Source organism: Rhinolophus hipposideros, assembly GCF_964194185.1.
Source record: "Rhinolophus hipposideros genome assembly, chromosome: 14".
In the NCBI taxonomy this organism is placed as follows: Eukaryota; Metazoa; Chordata; class Mammalia; order Chiroptera; family Rhinolophidae; genus Rhinolophus; species Rhinolophus hipposideros.
Window position 1 is genome coordinate 29,118,186 of NC_138060.1, and position 23,602 is coordinate 29,141,787.

General features: G+C 41.7%; 1 long non-coding RNA gene across 1 annotated transcript in view; it reads left to right on the plus strand.

The window, feature by feature from the left end:
• The first annotated feature begins 1,275 nt into the window (after positions 1 to 1,275).
• LOC308507412 overlaps positions 1,276 to 23,602 on the plus strand; it is a 134,651-nt gene continuing 112,324 nt past the window's right edge. The window contains exon 1 of the long non-coding RNA XR_013994877.1: positions 1,276 to 1,383. This is a non-coding gene — a long non-coding RNA (uncharacterized lncRNA). The remainder of the gene's footprint in view (positions 1,384 to 23,602) is intronic.

The window sequence follows — 23,602 nt, forward strand, 5'->3', positions numbered from 1 at the left end:
TTCCCTCAAGTCTACTTTTATGCTGGTGTGGCCTCTTCCCTGGGCCCATTCTCCTCAGCACAGACCATTCTGTCAGTGTGCTCACGCCTGCGCCCAAGGCTTGGCCAAGGGGCAGCTTTGCATGGGGTGTGATGGATAAAATCCATCACATAGCACATCTCGATTTGAAAATCTCATGCTAAATTTTCATCACACATACTTGATGTGTATTTATATTTTGTTCATCACACCACTTGGAAGCGTGGGCTAGGACTCGTTTGTGCTGGAGGTGAGAAGGGAAGGGAGTGGGCCAGAGAAAGAGGGCCAGGGATGGCTTCTTCTATCTGGTCACGTTAGGCATTGAATTCTAAATTTAAACCTGGCTTTCTAGGTAGTTATGAAGGTATATTTGTCACGGCAGCAGGATAAGACCCATTTTAATGCACAGTTTGTGAGTTTGATTTATGACTTAAATATTTAGGCATACCAACTGGGCCTCCTTTTGTACCCTCACCCTAAACCCTGCAAATGTCAGGGTTGGCCTTCCTCTGCACTTAAGATTTAACTGAAATCAAAGTAGAGTGGATGGGAGTCAGTGGAGTGCTTGCTAAAAGCTCGTTTGTTCTGGCTGGTGAGTATCTATTCCCAACTCTGTGTTCAGTGACACCGTATTGGTAGCTTGAGGTTGGCCAAGTGGGAGTATTTATACCATGGAAATGGCAGATGCTGCAGAGCAGAGCTTTTTGTTTGTTTGTTTGTTCTGAGAGCTAGTTGCTAAACATTTACCAGCACCCCACACACTGTAACCGCCCACTGCCTGTGACAGAGGCAGCTTGTCCCCTCCTTGCCCCATATATAGTCTCTCCTCATTTTCTATCTGAGGACGGCAGACCTTGAGAGATTGTCTTCAAGAGACGTGTTCAGCAGAAAAATGTGACTGTGAAGGAAGGGAGCATATGGAGTCATTTATTCATTTGTAAGAGTTTCTGAAATAAGCCAAGTCCCTGGGTGTCCTGAGCTACACACTTGAGCAGCACCAAAGCTCTGATTCTTAGACTAGCATTTCTACAGTGGCCCCACTTCAAACTGTCGCCCCGGACTTGGGTCAGCTCCAGCGAGGCATGAGCGTTCCCACTCTCAGACCTTCCGCTTGCAGTATACTTCTAAGTTCAGATAAACGAGGAAAATCACTTTCGTGGTTTATCTCTGGATTCCTTGCGTCGAAAGTGCCAATAGCAGCGAAGGCGATGGTTTTCTTCTCCTATTTTCCATGCCTGCCCTCTGACGGTCAATTGAGAGAAATACAGGCAGATTCCTACCGATGTCAGACTCTGAAGAGGGGTCCACAAACTCAGCCACCCGCTGGACCAGGCAGGAAACGGAGAAGAGTGAAGATGGCAGGATGTGAGTAGAATGGGGAGTTGTGGGGTGTACTGGAGGACTCAAGCCCCACCTACCCACGCAGGCTCAAAGGCTACTTCCAAGACTGAGAGTCTAGAATAGAGGTCACGGCCTGGTGGCCTATAGAGAGATGGCTTTTGTTTGGCCTTCATAGTGTTGCTGCCTCCAGGGTCTCAAAATACATGAAAAGTTTATTTCCTGCTTTTGGATAAACATCTGAATATTTGGCAACCTTACGTTAACACTGCCACCTGGCAACCATCTAGTGAGATGATGGTTGTTAGAGAACTTTTGAAAATGGCAAATGACATTCAAAAGCAAGTTATGATTCCCCCCCCCCCCCCCCCGAAAAGAATTACCTCTGCAACATCTCTAACAGATGGGGCCCTATGCTTTATGCTTTTGAAACTCCAGAAATAGGGAATCTATTATTTTTTATTTGCTTTTAATTTTTTCTGATGTAGCATATCATACAAACAAAATCACACAAACACTACACATATTATAAGGTGTATGGAATAGTAAACAGTCTTCTCTCCACCGTCTGTCTTAGTAGAACATTGCTGGTGCTTTCATAAGCTACCCAGGTTGTTTTCCAGTTGAATCCTCTCTCTACTCACTGGGGTAAATAACATTCTGACTGTTCTCTTTATCATTCTTTTGCTAAACAATTAATTATATTGAGAATTATACTAATAATTTGTTTATTGTCATTTTGAGTTTTCTATGTACACAATCATTTCACTTGAGAAAATGAACTCTTTATTTTTTTCTTTCCAAATTCTTATGTCTGTTATTTCTTTCTTTTGACTCATTATACTGATTAGGTTCTCTAATTAATGTTGCTGAGAAGTGGTGTTAGTAAGGGAATCCTTACTTCATTCCTGATTTTAAAAAAATGCTTCTGTTTCATTATTAACTGTAATATTTGCTGTAGGTTTTAATTGGCATACTTTATCATATTAAATAAATTTCCTCCTGTTCCTAGTTGGCTAAGAATAGCAATTATGAATGGATGTTGAATGTGATCAAATGAGCTTTTTCTGCATCTCGTAAGGTTATCACATGCTTATCTTTAAATTTTTATTAGAGATTTTCAAACATACTCCCGAGGAGAGAGAATGTTATAAGGACTCTTCATGACCCATCACCCAACTTCAACAATGGTCGATTTCCTGCCATTCTTGTACTGTCTCTTCCTCCACATTTTTTTATTTTTAAGTAGTTGAAAGTAATTCCTAGGCATCATATTATTTAATTTGTAAAGTAGTGTGTACCTCTAAGAGATAAGAACTTTTAAGATGCAGGGCCACAATACTCACGGTTACTTCCCCCACAAATAATAATTACTTAATGTCACCTAACATCCAGTCTGTTCAATTATTCCAAAGCATTGTATTTTTACTGTTGGGTTATTTGAACTAGGATGTAAAGAGGTGCCTACATTTCCTTTAGTTAGTATGTTTCTTAAATCTCTTTTAGTCTATAATGAAGCTTTCTCTTTTAAAAAATATTATTAGTTTGATGAAGAAAAGAAGGCATTTGTAGTATAGAATTTCTTGCCTTCTGTATTTACCTGATTTAATTTTTGAACTGTTATTTTACATGTTATTCCATCCCTGGTATTTTTTGAAAATTGGTAATTAGAACCAGAGACTTGATCAGATTTAGGCTTTTCTTTTTAAAAAAATATTTAAAAATTTAAATGTATTGGCAATTTATTTATTTAAAATTTACTTATTTAGCAAAATGTCTCGGTCGGTGGGACTGCATACTTACTGTAATATCACATCAGAAGATACATAATATGTGGTGGTCTCACTTTTAGCGAGCTGGTTCAGGTGGTGGCAGCCTAATCCATCCATTGTAATGTTTCCCCTCCACCTTTCCCCCAATGCTTTTGATAGCCATTGTTGATTATTTATATCCTATTTCATTAGAGATTGCAAAATAGTGATCTTTCTAAGTCATTAACTCTTCCTGCATTTATTAGCTGTGGTTCTTCTCTATAAAGAAGAACTTACACCAATTATTTGGTTACCCTGAAAAATAGTCTGAATAGGAAAGGCAGGATAAATGCCTGATTTTTTCCTTCTACGTATCAATTTTCAGAACAAGTTGGTTCCCTAGTAACCTTCAGAGACATCCAATGATGGCTTATAAATTATCATACATCAATACATTTTAAAATATATTTGCTGTATTTTCTAAAGTATGTTTTCACATATTTGGTGTGTCTCAATCTATTAAATCATTATTTTTTATGTGCACATTATCCCATCTTTGGCCAGTGGGAGCTCCTTTTGCTTGGTTCTAATGTGCTATTGACATGTTCCTAAGCAGCCTTTGATAAGTTCTTTGATTTCTGTTATGACAAGATGTACCAGGCTCTTTTTGTGTATTTCCTTCCCCAAATGTGGGACAAGTCATTTTTCCAAAGAACTTTGGTTCCTTTTAAAGCGTAATAATATTTAGAGACCATAATCTTGGGGTCAGCGGCGCATTTATTGATCCTACCTCTTTTCAAAACAACAACACCAATGTTACAATTGACAACAAGATCTCTGAATGCAGTTTTGATTTCTTTGATTTTTTTTCTTTTTAGCTTATGATCTATCTATCCTCCTAGAGACATACAGTCCAAATACTGTGTTTAAAGTCATTTGAAATAATTCTGTGTGGTTATGCTACTAATGTGATATAGCGTTAGGTTGCTTTGTTTTAGGTTTTAAGTTTTAAGGATTTCTTTTTTTTTATTCAATTTTGTGTTTTAATTATGTAAAACAATTACATGATTCCAAAGTCAAACGATTGTTAAAAAAAATTCAACTGAGTAAATTTTAAAGATCTTACTGGCCTTATTCAATGATTCATAAATTGGGCAGCATCCAATCTAGCAGATAGAAAGGAGATTCAAGGTACTGTACAAAATGAAAGACTTTTGTAGGCAAAAGGGATCAAGAACAAGGAAGTTATACGAGGCAAAAAAGTGGGTTGGTTATTGCAAGGTTATTTTCCTTTAGGAAACTGCAGGGGTCTGTCAGGCAGATTATCTTATTAGTGTTGGTTAGGCTGTTAAAGAACAAAAATTCAACTGAGTAAATGTAAAGATCTAGTTGGTTTTGTTGAATGATTCATGAATTGAGCAGTCCCTTCTAGTAAATAGAAGGGTGTTTCAAGGAATGTAAAAAGGAAGGCTTTCGTAAGCGGAAACAGGGTAGGACAAGAAAATGAAAAGGGAGGATTATTTTAGGCAGGGTCATTTTTCCTTAGGGGAAAGCAGGGGATCTTATCAGGCAGATTACCTCACTCATGCTGACCAGGAAATTCCAGACAGATTGTTCTAAAATTCCAGTCTGGGAGAGGCTGACATTGCAATTAGGTTAGGTAGTAAGTCTTGGTGGGGCCTACCGCAAACGACTCCATTTTGAGTCTGTTATCTGAGAGAGCCAAAATTGTAATTAAGTCTTGGTTTGGTGACATGGGGCTTTGCATAAGTGACTCTATTTTGGGCCTGTTGTTTTTAACATCATAAAATAAGGTACATTCAGAGAAGTCTAGCTTCTGCTCTGTTCCAGCTCATCTTTTCTCTTCTTCCCCCTTTACATGACCGTTTATTGGTAGGTTTTGGTTTATCTGTTCATTGCTGCAATGACTTCTCACACTTATTACCCAGAGTAAGGCCAAACTTCATGGGTTAAGAGTATGGTGCTCCACAGACTGGCCTCACTTCAGATACCAGCCACATGCTCGGAAGTTTCCAGGGCCACCTCACTTCTGAAGAACTAGCTACAGATTTGGGGGTTCACACTACCCCCATAGGTTTGATAATTTGCCAGTGTGACTCATAGAACTTAGGAAAGTGTTATACTAACAATTACAGTTTTATTACAGCAAAACGGATCCAAATTAGAACCGGTCAAAAGAAGAGATGGATAAGGTGAGGCCTGGGAGGGTCCCAAATGGGAAGCTTGCAGTGTCCTCTCCCTGCGGAGTCACCCACCCAGCGCATTGATAGGTAATGATATGCACAGAGTGTTGCCAAGGAGGGAAACTCACTCCAGATCATTGAGTTTTTTCGGGGGATTTCATTAAGTAGCACGATTGATTAAATCATTTGCCACGTGATTGAATAAAATCTCTAGTTCCCCCCTCCCTGGAAGTTGGGTTGATATCACCTGGCTCAAAGCTTCAACCCTCTAATTACGTAGTTGGTCTTTCTGGGTAGCCAGCCCCCACACTCAGTCACCTCCTGAGATGGACCATCTAGTGACCCAACAATGAGTCATTTTGTTAGCATCAACTCGGGGGTGGTCTGAGGGGCTCATCAATAATAACAAGGACAGTCCTAGCATCTGGGACCTTCTAAGGGTTTAGAGGCTACTTCCCAGGAACCAGGGACAAAGGCCAGCCAGATTCTTGATTATACAGGAATTCCTTATTCATTTTTGAAAATATAAGAAAAACATGTGGTGGAGGCAGGGGGAGTTTTGTCTTTCCCCTATTCCCCTGGCTGGTTAAAGAATTAAAATGATCATCAGGAGAACATAATCAAATTTAATTGTGTATGTACATATGAGGGTTTCATAATAATATGGGAAGGAAGACAAATTGGGCAGTTGAGGTTTATCCGCCATCTTGAGCTAAGGAGAAAGTGGAGGGGTAGTGGTTTGGGACTTCAAAGGGGAGGAAGGCAATTCCCATGGAAATAAAAAAAGCAAATGTTTGGTAAATAAATGTTTGCTGGGCCATCTTTAACAATGGGACACAGAGAGGACTTTGATTAAATGGGCCTTGCTAGGTTTCTGTGTCCATCACATACTAGTTCATATTAAACTATTGTTATCTATGATGATAGCTCCCTTCCTGGAGCAGGTCCTTTATCTAAATTCTAAGCAGTTAGGGGGAAGGTTAAAGGTTTTTCCTGAGTCTTGTGTTTCAAATAACCAGCTTAAAATAATCAGTATCCCCAAAAGCATATTTAGGGGTGGCAAACTCTGCTCCCTTTCAATGTATTATATTTGTCTTTTAATATGTTAATTTGATTGATTATATTAATAACTTTTCTAACATTAAACATACTTTGAATTCCTAGGATAAACTCAACCTGGTAATGAATATGTTTTTCATAAATGGCTGGATTAAATTTGCTAGTATTTATTTATGATTTTTGTGTCTTTGTTAATGAGTGAGATGGGTACTTGATTATTTTATCCATGGGTGCTTTCGATGGCAAGCTTACAATCACTTCAAAGAATAAATGTGGGGAGTTTGAAATATCGATTCCTTTGAAGTTTGGTAGAACTCATCTATAAATCCATCTCGTCTTGCCTAGTATTTAATTTTGGGGAAGATTTTAAACTACTGACTTAATTTCTTTAATGATTATAAATGTATTTACATTTGCTAGCTAACTCAGTTTTATCAGGTTGGATTTTTCTGTGAATTTATTCATTTCATTTGTATTTTAAAATTTATTGGTATAATATTGTTCACAATATTTTCTTATTTATTCTTAAAGTTTTTAAAAAAAGTTTATTTTGAAATAATTTCAAACTATCAAACAAACAAAAAAGAATATGGAGGCTTTGGCTAGAAATAAATAATGAATTTTTTTTTAGCAATTTAGCAGCTTGATTATAGTGACTCCATTTTATTTCTCCATTCTATTCTTCAAAACATACAGAAAAATTGTAAGAATTATACTAAAGAACTACAGCTTTTACTTAGACTTACCCACTGTTAATATTTTTCCATATTTATTTTATCATTTGTCTCTTTCTCTCCTTTTTTAAATCTTTTTCCCTCCTGACTCTGAGAGTAAGCTGCAGATATCATACTTTCCAACCATAGTACTTCATTATTTATTTCCTATGAATAAGGGCACTTTCTTACATAACCACAGGACATTTAATGAAGTCGGGAAATTTAATATTTATCTAAGTGTTAGACAATTTGACATTATCTAATATGGATAATGTCACTTTTGCTAGTTGTCCCAATAATAACTCTATAGCATTTTTTCTGGCCCATGACCCAATCAATTTAAGGTTGCATTTTGTTGTCATTGTTCTTAGATTTCTTTTAATTTGGAATAGTCCACTAGAGACTCCTCCGTCTTTCACGACATTTACATTTCAGAGAGTATAGGATAGTCGTTCTGTAAATGTCTCTCCTGTTGAATTTGTCTCATGTTTCCTCATGGCTAGGTTTGAGTTATTCATTTTTTTGGTAGGAATACTACAAAATATTGTGTGCTTCTAGTGCATAACGTCATACATCAACCGATGATGATTTGTGATACTAACTTTGATCATTTGGTTGAGGTGATAGCCAACAATGTTCTTCACTGTAAAGTTACTGTTTTACTTTCTGTCTTAAATAAGTGGGCGGTACTTTGAAATGGGGGAAATATCCCGTTCCTTATCAAGCTTTCACATGGGGGTTTTAGCGTTCATTATTGAGTCTTGCCTGCAGCTGTCAATACTACGATGGTTATAAAATAGTGGTTTTTCTAACACCTTCATCCCTTCTGTATTTATTCGTTGGTGCTCTCTTGTAAAGCAGAGTTTCCCCTTCTCCAGTTATTTATCTTAGTTCTTTTGAATCTCATCGGCATCCACAGTTTCCTCTTTTTTACTTGCAATATTGTTTATTTGTTCCTTCTCCTTTAGTAGTCTAATCTTGCTAGAATTTTGTGTATTTTATCTGATCGTTCAAAGAACCAACTTTTTGATTTGTTAACTGCCTTTGGGATTGGTTCCCCCAGAAGCAGATAATCTGTGGCATGTAGATAATGCTGGCAAATGCACTCTGAGCAGAGACCGCAAAGTCAGATTTTGTATCACTTTTGGTGAGAATGAATTGTTGCCCCATTTAGGGTAAAAGAGATCTAACATCACGGAGCATCTTGCCAGCTGCTTCTGTCCTTCAAAATCATATCAAGGGCTCAGAACTGCTCTGTCCTTCTGACAGTCAGGCGTTCTGTCGTGGCAGTTGCCTCATCGGCCTTGGTGAGAGGGAGCCCATCACCTCAGGCCATCATCAATAGCCACTCAGTCACGGGCCCCTTAGTAAGGATTGAAGTGACCAGAGACGGAGACTAACTGACATTCACTGCATGACTCGTCCTGTCCACCTGCTTGTTTAGTGCTGCTTCTTCTGCCACACGTGCTTTCTGGGGGACACTGGGGTGGGACACAAAGATCCACACTCTAGGAGCCCATTCCCACAGCTCCATCCATGATGTGCCTCTTCCCCACACATCCTTGTTTCTAGTCTTCCAATCTTGCTCCCTCCAGGACTTGACCAAACAGTCAAGCCACATGTCATCTAGAAGTCTGCATACATCCTTACTCAGGCCATTTCTTTCCCCACACAAAGTGATTGGTCAAGTGTGCTGTACGCTGTGCCCACTGGGAGGATTTTCCCTCACCACTCTTTTCCAGGGCTATTCTGTGTAACAGCAGCGCTTTTTTAGCTTACACCAACATGTTGTGCTGACCTGATCATTATCAGGTCATTTCTGTTTTTTCTTCTCGGTCAAAGGGTTGTAGAGAAATTGCCAAGGGGCCATAGGTGTGACCTGGTAGTGAGGCATCAGTACAAGAGAGGCAGGAAACATAGGGCTGTTTGTTCACGCCATTTACTTGTCTCCTCCATACCCACTTGAGCCAGGTGTGTACTATTCCAAACACACTGTTTTCATTGTATGACAGATTGCAATTGTGCTTGCCTGAGCTTAGGATCTGGTGGGTCTGACAGTGGCCCCTGCTTATGATATCTATGGTCAGACACTCATTTTCTCCCAGGGTCTAGTATTGTGCCAGATGCTGTTTTTTGAATGACAAATAGTTCTCTGCTATGGACAGCATAGCCCTGCTCCAGAACCCTAGGGGTCTGGGGTTGTCAGCGACCCCACAGAGTGTCCTTAACTCCCACAGTTGCTTCTAGCATCACTGGATCTGCCGCTCCATATGCCCAAGCAGTAGGGCTGCTTGTACTGCAGCCTGAGTCCACTGCAAAACTCCCCCTTGTGCCGGGCCCCACTCAAAACCGGAAGCCTTCCATATCACCGGGAATGGCTCAGGCAGTGTTCCCAAGTGCAGTTCTACTATCTCGAAAACCTGAAGTAAGCTTTGTGTTTTCTTCTTAGTGGTAGGTAGCACAAGCCAGTCACTTGTCCTTCACTTTGGAGGGGACGTTTTGGTATTTTCAAGGCCACAGACTCCTGAAAACATCGCCAATGAAACAGGTCTCTGCCTCTTTGTTAGTTTATCTCCCACTCTCTGGTATGAATGCATCTTTCTAGGACATCTAGAGCACTTGTGACTTTCTAGTCTCCCAGGCCGAATAATGTGATATTGTCAATATGATGGACCAACCTTGGGATGTTGTGATGGTCAGGATTCCTTCAGCTTTTATTATAACAGAGCTAGAGTTAATATAGTCTAAGGGCAAGTTTCTAAATGTGTGCTGCTGTCCATCCCCGGTGACTGGGAAGTGATTCGATCATCGTTGCTGATGGGCCCGGATCAATAGCTGCGTTCCAAGAACCAGAGGCTGTGTTCATGTGTTCTAATAAAGATACTGAATCTGGTACAGCAGCTGCAAATGTGGCTACCCCATAGTTAAGTTTATAGTAGTCTGAAAAAAAAAAGTTTATAGTAGTCTGTCATCTCCCACTGTAATCCATCTGCTTTTGCAGGGATTACACCAATGCATGGAAAGGGGTGAATGTATATATCCTTTACGTTTTGAGAGTGGCACTACTTGCTATCATTCTACCTGGCATTTTGGGCATCTTGGTATCAATGTCATTTTGTATACAACAGTGCTCAAAAGGTCTGGGTTTCCCCCTTATCCCCACGTTCTGCTACTTGGATAAATGGCTGGAGGTCCCTTTGGGGGAAGAATTGGAAGAAATGTTACTATACTTGTTGGGCAGGCTTCTGTGGGACCTGGTCTCCCCTTTACTAGATGGGCTCTGGGTTTGCGAGCAGTGTCTGCCTTCTGCTCCCTGGTTCTTGGTCCATTTTGGTTATATAAGTGAAGCATACATAGGTCTTTGTTATTGCTTATGAAATATAAAAAAAGGTAAACAATTTCTCATCTTTCCTCCTAAATCTTAATCACCTTCATTCAGCTCACATCCATCTTTATTCAGTATTTTAAATCTATTTTGTATTTTTATGTTAATCCTACAAATTAGACATTACTTATATAATGTCTTATATATTAGACATTACTTTTATATAATCGAAGGAGGAGGAGGAGGGGCAGGATGTGGTTTTCCTCCATCCTAACCCGATACCTGCTGGATGTTTCTTTTCACACTTGATATCTTTTATTCCCATCAACAACTGTGAGGTAGATGTTATCTTCACTTTGTGCATAGGTAAAAGAGGTGAAATGATTTTTTTTTTTAACGTACAAAATGGCAGACATGGAATTTGAACCCATGACTCTCATACGATGCTCTTTTCTCTGGGTTTTGAATGAAACTCTAATTATAAATAGTCTTTCTATAAGGGCTACGCTAATTTGGTCTTTTGTAACTTCAGGGACGTTGCCTGTGCCTGTTATGTTTTTCAAAGCTCTTCTGTCTTCGAACACTGGTGGAACCAGCTGTATTGAAGAAATCTTGCCAGCAGATGGCAACCCCCACCTAGTAACTCAGGATACCAGTCCGCACTTTCTGAAGGGCAGGGACTCCGCTGTGTCCTTGGCAGTGTGGTTGTCTGGCTTCATCCTGTGATTTCTGGGCTTCTGGCTTCTCCACCCCTGCCACTGGGTGCTCCTTCTGTTACTGGAGAAGGGGGGTTCTTGGTAAACGTCACAGGAGGGAATCCCAGGATGTACCAAATTAAACCACGCAATCAGAGCCAAGCGAGCTGAGCAAGCAGGGATTTATTAAAAGAAAGAGAAGACTCTTCGAAAACGCAGGAGTGGACAGGCCCAGAAGGAGAACAACTGCACTGAAGAACAGAGAAACTTAGGATTATATTCAAATGAGGGTGTGAAATATTTGGAGGTGGTGTCACAGGTGTTCCCAGGGCGGGTCTTTGCTGACCACTCCTTCCCACGGGGAGGTGGGATTCCCTTGTCTTTAACCGGGGGGCCCTTGTCAGAACCGTCATGGCAACACAGGGTGGAGATTTTCTCCTGCCATACTAATAATATTTGAATCCATTATCATTAGCTAAAGTTCACCTCGAGGGGATGGACCGCATCCTGGATCTGCTCCTGGCCAGTAGAATCCAGTTCTGGCCAGTCTGGTAGCTCCACCTTTTCCTAAAGATGACCTCATCTTCTCATTCCTTTGTGTCTTCTCACCTCCTCCTTCCTACCCCCCCCCACCCCCCATCCTCTCCGCATATGGTAACAAGTCCGGTGCCTAAGGTTCTTAGGGCAAAGGGCACAGCCCTCATGCCTTAGCCCTGCCCAGACTCTCTGGTCTGGTGCGTGTTTGGAGTCCCTGCTTTTCTTTGGCCTTTTCTCTCACTCTCTGCCTCCTAATCACAAATGGCTTAAAGCTCTTCACGCACTGTGCTTTCCCACATTTCATGCCTTTTGTCTTTGCTGGTCACACTGAGGACCCACTCCAGAGAACCTCTTCTCTTATCCCCCATCTTTGGGGACTTAGCTCAAGGGGCACCTACAGAAAGCGCATTCTGCCTGCCCTTCCCTCTCCCACAACATGCCCTAGCTGGAGGGACCCCTTCTCTGCATCCATCTGTCACAGCACTTGGGCCTGGGGCCTACTCTCTTTTGCTTGGCTGCTTTCCTCCTAGACAGTTCCCTTGAGGTAGGTACTGTGTCCTATCCATCCTGCTTATTCCTAGTGCCAGACATGGAGGACATACAGACAAAATATTGTTGAGCGAATGAATGAACACATGACAGAGAGGGCCAGTGACCTGGTCTGGGGAAATCCTGCCCAAGGGCCCTGGTGGAGCCTCAGGGGGAGAGCTTTCTGTAGGTGTGGACCAGCATCTGGCCTGCAGGGTAGGGCATCTGTGTCTGTGGTTTGGGGCATTTCTTGGTCATCTCAACAGCCTTTTTGAATCTCCTTAAATACCTTTAAGGAAAGATGTATTTTGTCAAGATGTAAAAATGAGTACCTAAGCGAAAGGAAAATGCATTTTAATTGCATTATTATACTAATTTATGTCTTCTGCCCCCTTTGAAAAAGTGCTTTTTTCACAGTGTGAAAGCACATTAGAGTTGGGAGTTAGTTGCTAATTGGCTCAGATAGCTGCTGAGAGACAATGGGCTTTACTTCTACAGCTCTCAAAGCAGGTGGGTAAACAGGTCTGTTTTACTCTCTCTACAAGGCTAGATTGGGTTTCATGAGCTCAGGGGCCGCTGCTGCCATGCCTGTGCTCCTCGCACAGAGCCTGCCACATAGTAGGTGCTTAGGAAGCATTTGCTCACGAATGCATAAACGAATAATAGAGAGAGGTAGGGCCGGGAGCAAGACAGCATGATTCAAATGGTTGGGTCTCTTCCACAAAGATATCCTGCGATCTGGTTGTGGGGAAAGGAGGAAATGACTGAACTTCTGCTCAGTGCTGCTAGGTGTGGGGTAGCCACTGGACGTGTTTTCTTGCTTAATCTTCATGACCACCCTGTGAGGTAAGCCCACTTACAGATCAGCGAGTTAAGTAACTTACCCAAGGTCTCAACGTGCAGAGGAGTAGAGTTAGTGTGAAGACCGAGCATGTCTGATTCCCGCGTTCAGGACCTTTCCCCCTCCCAAGTTAGGCTCTTTTAAACAGGAACTGCCACACATTGAACACCTACTGTGTGCAGGCACTAAACTAGGCACTCTATATTATCCCAGTATCTAGCATACAGAGGGTGTCGGATAAATGATAGTGATTACTGTCAACAAGGAGCTTCACAAAATCCTTTTGAAGGCGATATTGTTATTTCCGCAGTATAAGCCAGTGCTTGCCAGGCTTTAATAAAACACAGATTCTCGTTCAGTAGTTCTGGGGTGTGGCCTGAGAGTCTGCGTGTCTAACGAGCTTGATCCTGCTGGTGCCCACGGAGCCTGGCATGTAGGTAATAGAGCTGAGGCTCAGAGGGAGGACACCCAGCTGCCGAAAGCTCTCATATTCTCCTGCATCTTGGTTTCTGAGAGCCAGGTGCCCCCAGCCCTGGGGGTACACCTCCAGGGCTATGCTATCCCCATGGCCAGGGCACTCTGCCAGGGGGCAGGGGTACCCATGAGGACGTCAGGGCACCCTCAGTGTGACATCGAGGCTAGATCTGTCCATCTGCTGAATGGCTTCTCTGTTTTTATCTGGTTGTTGTCTTTTCTTACGTCACCATTTCTTTTTTCTTTTTTGCTTTTCTTTCTGGTAACAGCTTAGTGGGGACATAATTCACATACCATATCATTTACTCATTTGAAGTGTACAAATCAACAGTTTTCGCTGTGTTCAGAGTCGTTAAAGCATCACCCCAACTTTAGAACAGTTTCATCGTCCCCAAAAGAAACTGCACCCTGTAGCTGTTACCTTTCAACTCCTCTAGCTGTCGGGAATTACTGTTCTACTTTCTATCTCTGCCGATTTACCCATTCTGGACATTTCCTACATATGGAATCATATGATATGTGACCTTTGGTGCCTGGCTTCTTGCACTTAATATAATCTTTCCAAGGTTCAGCCATGTTGCAGCATCAGTACTTCATTCCTTTTTAATGGCTGAGTAATATTCCATTATACGAATATATCACATTTATCCAAATTCATTAGTTAATGGACATTAGGGTTGTTTTCACTTTTGGCTATTATGAATAATGCTTCTATGAGTACTTGCATTCAAATTTTTGTGTACACACGTTTTCCTTCTCTTGGGCATCATACACCTAGGAGTGGAATTTCTGGGTCAAAGGGTAACTGTATGTTTAACTCTTTGACAATCTGTCACACTGTTTTCCAAAGTGGCTGTACCATTTTCCATTCCCACCAATAACTAAGGAGTGTTCTGATTCGTCCACATCCTCTGTAACACTTGTTACTATATGACTTTTCGATTCGAATCATCCTGGTGGGTGTGAAGAGGACATCACAGATTTCAGCCATGGGGGTATAAAAACAACTTTCTCTAATACCTGCCCACCAGCTGTACTATGTGGACCTCCCCTTCTTCCCAGATGGCAGAGATGTCCCCCTCATCGATACCTCGACTAGATTATACAACTTTTCAGGTACTTCTAGATATTAGGAGTGTCTTATTCCTAGTCACTTCAAAATGCAATCTCATGTCTGATTCTAAACTCTCCCTTCCTCCCAGAGCTGTGTGTCTAAATATGTTTTGGGGGGAGTGGCTGTGCCATCGGCCATCATGTCTGCCTTTCTTCTCTGTTCTAAGCTCTGGCTTCTCTGGTGGGGAATGAGCGGGCACCTGTCTCCTCATTTGGTGGGAAGACTGCAGGCCTCCCTGTTGGTCGGTACTGCTTCTCCCAGCAACACAACTGGCTATGAGCACCTCTGTGTGAAGAGCACCCACATGCAGGATGTCTCGGGGGCTGCATCACTGAGATTTTTGGGGAGGCCTATGGGACTGCCTTGCTGCACAGCTTCCTGGCTCATGACAGCTTCCGCCACCAACCCCGAGACCCTGCCAAGGCAGCTCACCTCACAGCCCTTCCCTGAAGAGGTCTGCTGCTTTGATCTCTACTCCTAATACTGTCTCCTTTCTTAGTCTTGAAAGGGTTCTGAACAGGCCTCTCCAAGATGTGCTACTTTGGCGTGTGGATTATTTTGAGCTGAAGGTAATCGAGACCCTGTGGGCCCAAGATTTTAAATTGGGGGCCTTGCCCGTAATAACAGTTATTACCAGAAATAACTTTTTATGACCTATCTATAGGGCAGGGAAAACTCCTAATTACTGAACATCTGTTCTTATCGTCCTGTGAATAACCTTCTTCCCCATTGAAACCGCAGGTGCCTTCCCTCATCCTTAGCTCCGGATGTCACATAGACCTCATTTTACCTTTTGTCTCTGAACCTCTCATGTATGTGGGGGTGCTGTCTCATGTATGTGAGGTCCCCATATGTATGTATGTAATTAAATTTGGTTATTTGCTCCGTTAATCTGTCTCATGTAGATTTGATTATTAGACCAGCTGAAAGAACCTAGAAGAGTAGAGGAAAATTCTCCCTTCTCTGCAGTGTCAGTGTGGGAGACGAACTCACAAGCTGGGAGGATTAGCCTCTCTCTCTGGTCACTGTGTGCCTCCAAAAGCTGAGGGACCCACACTCCTCATTTGTTTCTCTTTTTTCCCTGACTGGGGGTGAGTAGGAGTGGCCAGGGTGAGGTGAGTCGTGGAACTGAAACACCCCTCTGAAAGCACTGTGAGGAGGGCTGGGGACTTCCTGAATTAGAATGTGGGGGGACTTTATTGCCTCTCCCCCGCAGTTTTGGACTTCAACAGTGAAACCAAGAAAAAGGAAAGAACCCCACCTTACCTTATGACTTCCTATTCTGTGGGGTGGGGCAGAGGTCTTCCAGTGCATGTGGGTGGGGTGAGGAAGAGCCACTTCTCAGGAAACTCAGGCGAGGCAAACAAACTAATACGTGACCTCCATGCTTGTAAATTCAGTGACATTCAAGTGAAAATGTATGAGAAGCATTTTGGAGTTGGGGGTCGGGGGTGTGGAAACACACAGAATGTAGGTACAGGTGATTGAGAAAGCCCTCCGGAACAGCTCACTCCCCTTGCACCTTCTCAGCACTTGTACACCCAGTTTGCATGTGCTATTTCTTATGCCATTTCTCAGGGTCTGAGCATGGTGGCTAAGAGCCAACTGGATTCACGCTGCCTGGCTTCAAATCCCTACTATTTCTTTACTAGCTGTGGGACCTAGAGAGAGTCACTGAATGTTTCTAGGCTTTGGGGTCCTCGTCTGTAAAAGGGGAATATTAATACTGCCTGCCTCATAGGCTTGTGGGGACTGATAAAAGAAAATGCATATGTGTCTTGGTCCATCAGGCTATTATAACAGAATACCATAGACTGGGGGGGCTTATAAGCAACAGAAATGTATTTCTCATAGTTCTGGAGCTAGAAGCCCAAGATCAAGGTTGGCAGATTTGGTGTCTGGTGAGGAGCTGCTTACTGGTTCGTAAATGGCTGCCTTCTCACTGTGTTCTCATGTGGTAGGAGAGGGGGAAGAGGTCTCTAAGATCCCTTTCACAGAGGCACTAATCCCATTCATGAGGGCTCCATCCTCGCCACCAAAGGCCCCACCTCCGAATACCACGACATTGTGGGTTGGGGTTTAACATTTGAATTTTGGGAAAACACAACATTCAGTAGCAATGTGTTTTATTTGGCGTCTTTACAGATTGAGTGCTCCATTCTTCCTCCCCTAACTTCATCACAATTTGCCCTCAATGAATAATTTAATATATGAATTTAAATCACTACCTTCTCTGATCATGGAATGAAAATGAAAACTTGTTTCCTGGTGTAGGGGAAACCAGGTAGTAGTAGGGGAGAGAGGCTGTATGGAGAGGTGTGATGGATGGATGCCCTCAGAAGCTTCTTGCCCTGGCCACCTATCTTCCTCTCCCACCATCACTCGGAGTTGGCCTTCTACCCAGGACCTCCACCTGATCACACCGACCCCACAAGATGGAGTAGAGATGCAGGAAGAGATCTCATGCTTGAAGACGCCTGGTCTAGAGCTGTATTAAAAAAATTCAAGTCTAGCCCAATGCAAGTGGTATAATAGTAAGAAGAAGGAGATATTTTAAAAGTTCTGCTTGTGTTTAGATCTAGAAAATAGTGGAAGCACTTTTAATTTTGTTTAAACTTATTATAAACTTCTTCAGAAGGAAAATCACAAATTATAATGGCCCATTGCAAAAACGAAGACTGCTGGGATTTTATGGTTTGGAAAACCCAGAGAGGCAGGAAAAGAATTTTAAAATGCTCATTTTGAGTTAACATTTCAACATCTCAATTTATGATAAGTCATAAATGCAATTAATGAACCGTGAGTATTTCCTACTCTTATCAAGTTTTATGACATTCCACAATTTTCTTAAACGTTTCACACTTAGACATCTATACAAATAGCTGGTTATCATTAAGTGAGTAAAGATAAGCTCTGTAACATGAAAATAACACACCCAAGAGCATCTAGTACCTACACACAGTGCACTGTGGTTATGTCTTGTCTTAGGACCTTCACCTCTGTTAATCCACCGGCTAACCAAAAGCTCTGTGCTTACTTCAAAAACTTGAATATTTAGTTTTCTTATCATTTTACAGATAGCATCTTCGTTTTAAAAGTGCTTCTGGTCCTAGGAAATGGTTCCATAGTTTCTTCTTAGTTAGATATGATTTTCTTGTTAGAGGGAGAGGTAAGTTCTCATTATTGGATCGGCCTTTTCCTAGCTTCATCCCAGCAGGCCAGCGCAAGCTCTCAACAACCAGTGTGCAGCCTGACCTCTCTTCTGGAATCTGGGAGGGATTCTGGCTGCTTTTCAACTAAGGACTGGTGTCTCAGATGCCTCAGGGACAGCAGGGACAGTGCCTCCCCCAGCCCCATTCATCTGTGGTTTATCCCAATGGCCATCTGCCTCTAGCTCTCAGGCTTCTTTGTCATCATCATTCTATGAGAGTGGAGGGATTCATGAATGATGGTCCAATCCATTGCTTGTAGCCTGTTCTTTTCCATATCCCCCATCCCAGCAGCTGCTGCTTAGTGATATCTGGCTCCGTCCCTATTCTTACTTGCTTTTGTTTCTCTGCACCTTAAAGTGACTTGGCTTGATCCTGATTCTCCCCCACCTCACTCACCTGTCTGTTTATTGTCTCTGAAGCCACAGCCCTTTACCATGATATGTTTAATTATCAGTGTCTGGCCTGGAAGGGGACAGGTTCCCCAAATGGACAACCCGAAAAATCAGCATGTATTTCATGCATGGCTCATTCTCATGCTGTCTCTTTCTCTGCATATACACGTGTTTAATCTTAAATATAAAACATTACAATAATAAGGGAAAAACATAATAAACATAATTACTTTTTGTATCTTCTTTCTGTTTAATTGCCTGCACCTTTAGTTGTTATTTCAAGTTGGGTCTGATGCGGAAATCTTAGTCCTTATTTGTTTGAAACAACCTCACTGTGAATACTAGTCTAGCTGAGTATAGTGTTATAGGTTGACAGTTGTATTCTCTCAGCATTTTAAAGATATCTTGCATGCAACTTTTGTTGATGCTATTGTTGATGTTGTACTAGTTATTATTTTGTAGGAAATCTGTTACCGTGAAGTCTAATTGTTATTATTTTGTTGGAAATTCATCCTTTTGCTGCCTGTAAGATTTTCTCTGTCTTAGGTGTTCTGTAGTTTTGCTATGATGTTTAGCAAGGTTTAGATTTAGATGCTAGGTTTAGATTTGTTTGGATTTATTTTTCTTCATACTCATTATTGTTCTTAAATCTGAGAAGCGATGTCTTCATCAGTTCTGGAAAATTCTCGTCCACTATTTCTTGTAATTCCTTTAAATACTATGTCCTTCATTCACTCTGTCTTCTTCTTCTGGAAATCCTATTAGACATAGCTGGACATTGTCATGTATCCTTGTCTCTCTTAAAGACTCTTTCATATTTTTACGTCTTTTTTCTCTTTGTGCTGAGTCTCTGGAATTTCCTCCAGGTCATCTTCCAGTTTATTACTTCTCTGTTCAGCTTTGTCTAGTATTTTAAACATTATTTTAATAATTGAATTTTTTAAAAAGCTTTATTGACATGTGGTTTACATACCATACATTTTACCAATTAAAAGTATACAATTCTGTGATTTTTAGTGTACATTTTTAATGCCTAGGAATTCCATTTGCTTATTTAAAAATGTTGCCTTATTCATAGTGCCTTGTTCTCCTCTTATTATCCCAGTTCTTTTATTTTGGGTTATTATTTTAAACACATTTGTTTATAATCTCTATTTTGTTGTCCTATTATCTGAAATACTTGTGAGTATAAGCATCTTTTTTCCCCTTTAAATTGTGTATGTTTGCTGACTCTCACTCAAGGTGGGTTGATTCCTCATTTACTTTTTAACTTTGAGCTTATCTTCAGTGAAGATTTATCTGTTGGAATCATCCACAGTGTGGAATGAAATTGTGTCCTTCTGCAGTGGTTTTTCATTCTCTTCTGTCAGGGGCCCTAGGGATATCACCAGGTTGTGATAAATTTCTATGATAATTTATCAGCCTGAAGTTTTTTGGATTATACTGATAGTGTAAAATTTAACTTTGAAGCAATGTGAGGTATGGGTCTGCGATTATAAATTCTTCTCCCCTACCCAGATCTCAGACAGAGGCACACAGGTATCCTCTTTTCTCCCTGTACTTAGGAATAGATTCCCCTCCTCCCCACCCCGCTGTCTATGTTATCACCAAGAGTATAGTCCTTTGGTAGTCTTGGCTTCATGCGGGCTTCTAAGCTTCATTCCCTTACTTTGCTTAGGCTGATAGTCTCATCTCGTAGTATCCGCAGAGGACCATTAAAACCCAAGCCCCGCATGTGTCCACCAGAATACATATGCAAGAGTGTCCGAAGTAGCTTTATTCATAATAATTACAACCCAAATACCCATCAACAGTGGAATTGATGAATAGTAGTAGAGGTTTACAGTGGAATACTGTGTAGTAATGCAAAAGAACAAATTGCTGATACATGCAATGCCATGGGTGAATGGACATGCTATTGAGTAATAGAAACCAGACAATAAAGGATAGCTATTGTATGATTCCATTCTTATACACTTCTAGAACAGGCAGAACTGATCTTTGGTGATGAGTCAGACTGGTGGTTACCCTTCAGGGCTGATATTGACTGAAGGGAGGCATGCGGGAGCCTTTTGTGGAAATATTCTATATCCTGATCTGGGTGGAGATGACATGGTTGTGTGCACATGTAAAAATTTGTTAAGCTCTACAATACATTCAAGTATTGTACACTTTACTATATGCTAATTATACCTCAATAAAAAGGAAACACACAAACAAAAACTAAGATCCCCCAAAGCAGCCATAATGTAGCTAACATGTTCGCCTCTCTGGCTTTGAGTTCTTCTTTATTTCTGGGTCCAGGAGACATCCCTTTCTGTTTTCGTGAGTTCAGCTGGGAATGTAAAAGAATATTTGTGCTGTAGTTCCCAGCATTCTTGCTCTTTCTCTGAGTATGGCTCACAGAGTCCACCATATTGCAGACCTGGAATTCTCAGGTCTTCTTCTGTCTTAAAGCACTTTTGCATGCATGTTGCAGGTGCGTCCAGCAGAATAAACATATTTTTTAGCAAAGTTGTTTCTCTACCTAGATGTTCCCAACAAATCACTTTGGGGCAGATTTGTGTTCAGGAAGAGCCCCTGATGTGGGCCCTTTTATTTATGTAAATTCTCCAGTGACCTAGTGAATAGAGCCTGATGTGGCCTGAGAGAGACAAACCCTGTCAAATGCTTCTTGTGTTCAGAGTGATCTGGGCAGAAAAAGTATGCACATTTTCATAGGGGCCGAGGAGTTTCCTATGGGGAAGGGACTGAGATTCTGATCGCCACCATTGAGAGTGTCAGCTGTACTAGACTTCTCTGATGGAATGGGATGATCCAATCTGAGGTCTTCCGGTAAGAAAAGAGACATCCTCTGAGAGGTCTGGACTGGTGGCCCAGACTCAAAAGAGGGGTCTAAGGGATCACAGAGCAGCCATTTCTGACATAGGGTATAGCCGAAGTAAGAAGCCCTATATGACCCAGCCTCCCTTCCATTAGAATTATAATTGAGGAGTACTGGCTGTGCACACATGAGTGTAACCTAAATGACTGCAACATGAGAACCAAACATGAGAGCTCCTGTGGCCTGTGTAGGGAACTAGAATATAACAGCATCAGAGGACAAGGGATCAGCTGATTGTGTGGGACCAGATGTTAACAGCAACCCTGCAAGGCAGCAACACACTCATTGACAAAGGAAAACTTGAGATTTCTTGTGGACGGGTCAGACCTTCTAGTTCTCACTCCACCTGGCCTTCAGAAGTGGAACTGAAGCGCTTAGGTTGAATATACTCCAGTGGTGTGGTAGACTCAGGGACTTGGATAACTAAAAACCACTCACAATTTCCTCCTCCCTTGCTTGTCTCTACCATAGAGGGTGAAAAGTGAATTTACTCAACTTCCCAGCTTCCCTTGCAGCTAGGGGTAGTCATGTGATCTAGTTCTAGGCACTAGGGTGTAGGCAGAATTCCCATCCCAAGTGACAAGGCAAAATCTCTTTGTGTTTTGCTCTTCCCCCTTCTTATCTGGAGACATAGCAGATTTTCTGTGACCACAAGAATGAATCACAAACTAAGGATGCTGAGTCTTGGGCCTAGATCCTTGAGGACATTCCTGAGCAGCATTCCAGGCCTGGACTGCCTAAATTTGGATTTCTTATTCTAGAAGGGAAATACACCTCATTTGTGTAAAGCACTGTTAGTTGGGTTTCCTGTGGCTTGCAGTGGAACCCATTTCTTTTTTTAAAATTTATTTTAAAATTGTAGTTGACATACAAGATTATATTAGTTCCAGGTGTACAACATAGTGATTAGACATTTATATATTTTACACAGTGATCCCAGGATAAGTCTGGTAACCATCTGTCACCATATATAGTTATATTATTGACACCCTTCCCCATGCTGTTCATTACATCCCCATGACTTATTTGACTTATTCTATAACTAGCAGTTTGTATTTCTTATTCCTCTTCACCTTTTTCACCCATCCTCCCACGTATTTCCATCTCGCAGCCATCAGTTTGTTCTCTGTATCTATGAGTTTGTTTCTGTTTTGTTTTGCTTGTTCATTTGGTGTTTTTTTTTTTTTTTGATAGAATGGAATCCATTCTTAAGTGCCACAAGAGAGAGGTCTAAGAGAGAGACACTGTATTGCTTAATAACAAGGCTTTCAGCTGTTCAAGTAATTAATTGGAAAAATGAAAGAAACGTGCTCATGTTTGTAACCTCAGCTGGTGATATGGACCCAACGGTTTTAGGCATTATCTCATCATGGGCATTATCTCACCATGCCCAAGATAGCACTATGACAGAAACAAAGCAGGTGCTATCCACACTTGATACTCTCGGAGAGTAAAGCCCAGAGAAATTCAGTGAGGGATTTGGTAAATATAAAAGTAATACATGCTCATTGTACAAACAGTGGGAAATACAGAAAAATATAAAGAATAAATTACTTGACTTCCTCCCTACAGAACGTTTTCATGCATTTTATCCATTTTCACCCATTTCAGCCTTTTTCCTTTGGGCAAGCACACGTCCATACAAACACTTTCTGACTTATTGTTTTTTCCTTAAGTGACTTTCCAAAGGTCACACAGATTGCCACTGTGGAAACCAGGATGGAAGCTGGGATTATGGTGTGTAGGACTAAGAACAAGCATTTCGTTTAATCAGTAGTAGAATGTAGTGTAGCTTAGTAGCTTTCACTTTCCAAAGAATCCAGAGAAGGCCAGGGAAGGTTGTTCAAGCATTGAGGGGAGCGAAGTGCTGCCTTCCTTCCCGTCGTCTGTGTTTCTCACTAAGAATTTTCTCTGTGGTGACCTGTCCTTACTGGAACACAGTGACCTCTGCACAATCATTGTCATGTCCTTCAGGATGACTCAGTGCTCGAGGTCTCCTGAAAGGCCTCAGAGGGGTAGTTAGCAGTCAGAGTGGGGACACCAGCGTCCCTTCCTGACAATTGGAGCCTCCAGAAGTCTTGGAGGAAAAAGAAGGAGGAGGAAGAAAGAGATGGTAGGAGGAAAGAAAAGGAGGAGGGAGAGGAAGAAATAACAATAATGGAAAAAGCAGAGCTCTGTAGACCCCTGACCATGGCTTTGTTCCAGGCCCACGCCCAGATCTGGGTCTGCATTTCTGTCCCAACAGTGTTAGTGAAACACACACAAAACCCATTTCAAATTCTGCTTCTGCTTCTTATTGGCTGTGACTTTGGCAAGGTCTTTAAATTCCTTGGGATTCTTCCCTTTTGTGTGTCATGAGATGACACACAGGCCACTGCAGCAGCTACCTGTGGTGTGGTGGTGGTACGAACCTGACACTTGACCCTCCCTGGGGCTGAGTAGAGACGCTTTATGGGAAGTAGTAAAGTGTACCTTTGCTTTGCTCATCGTTTGGCAGGTGGTCTGTGTTTGCTG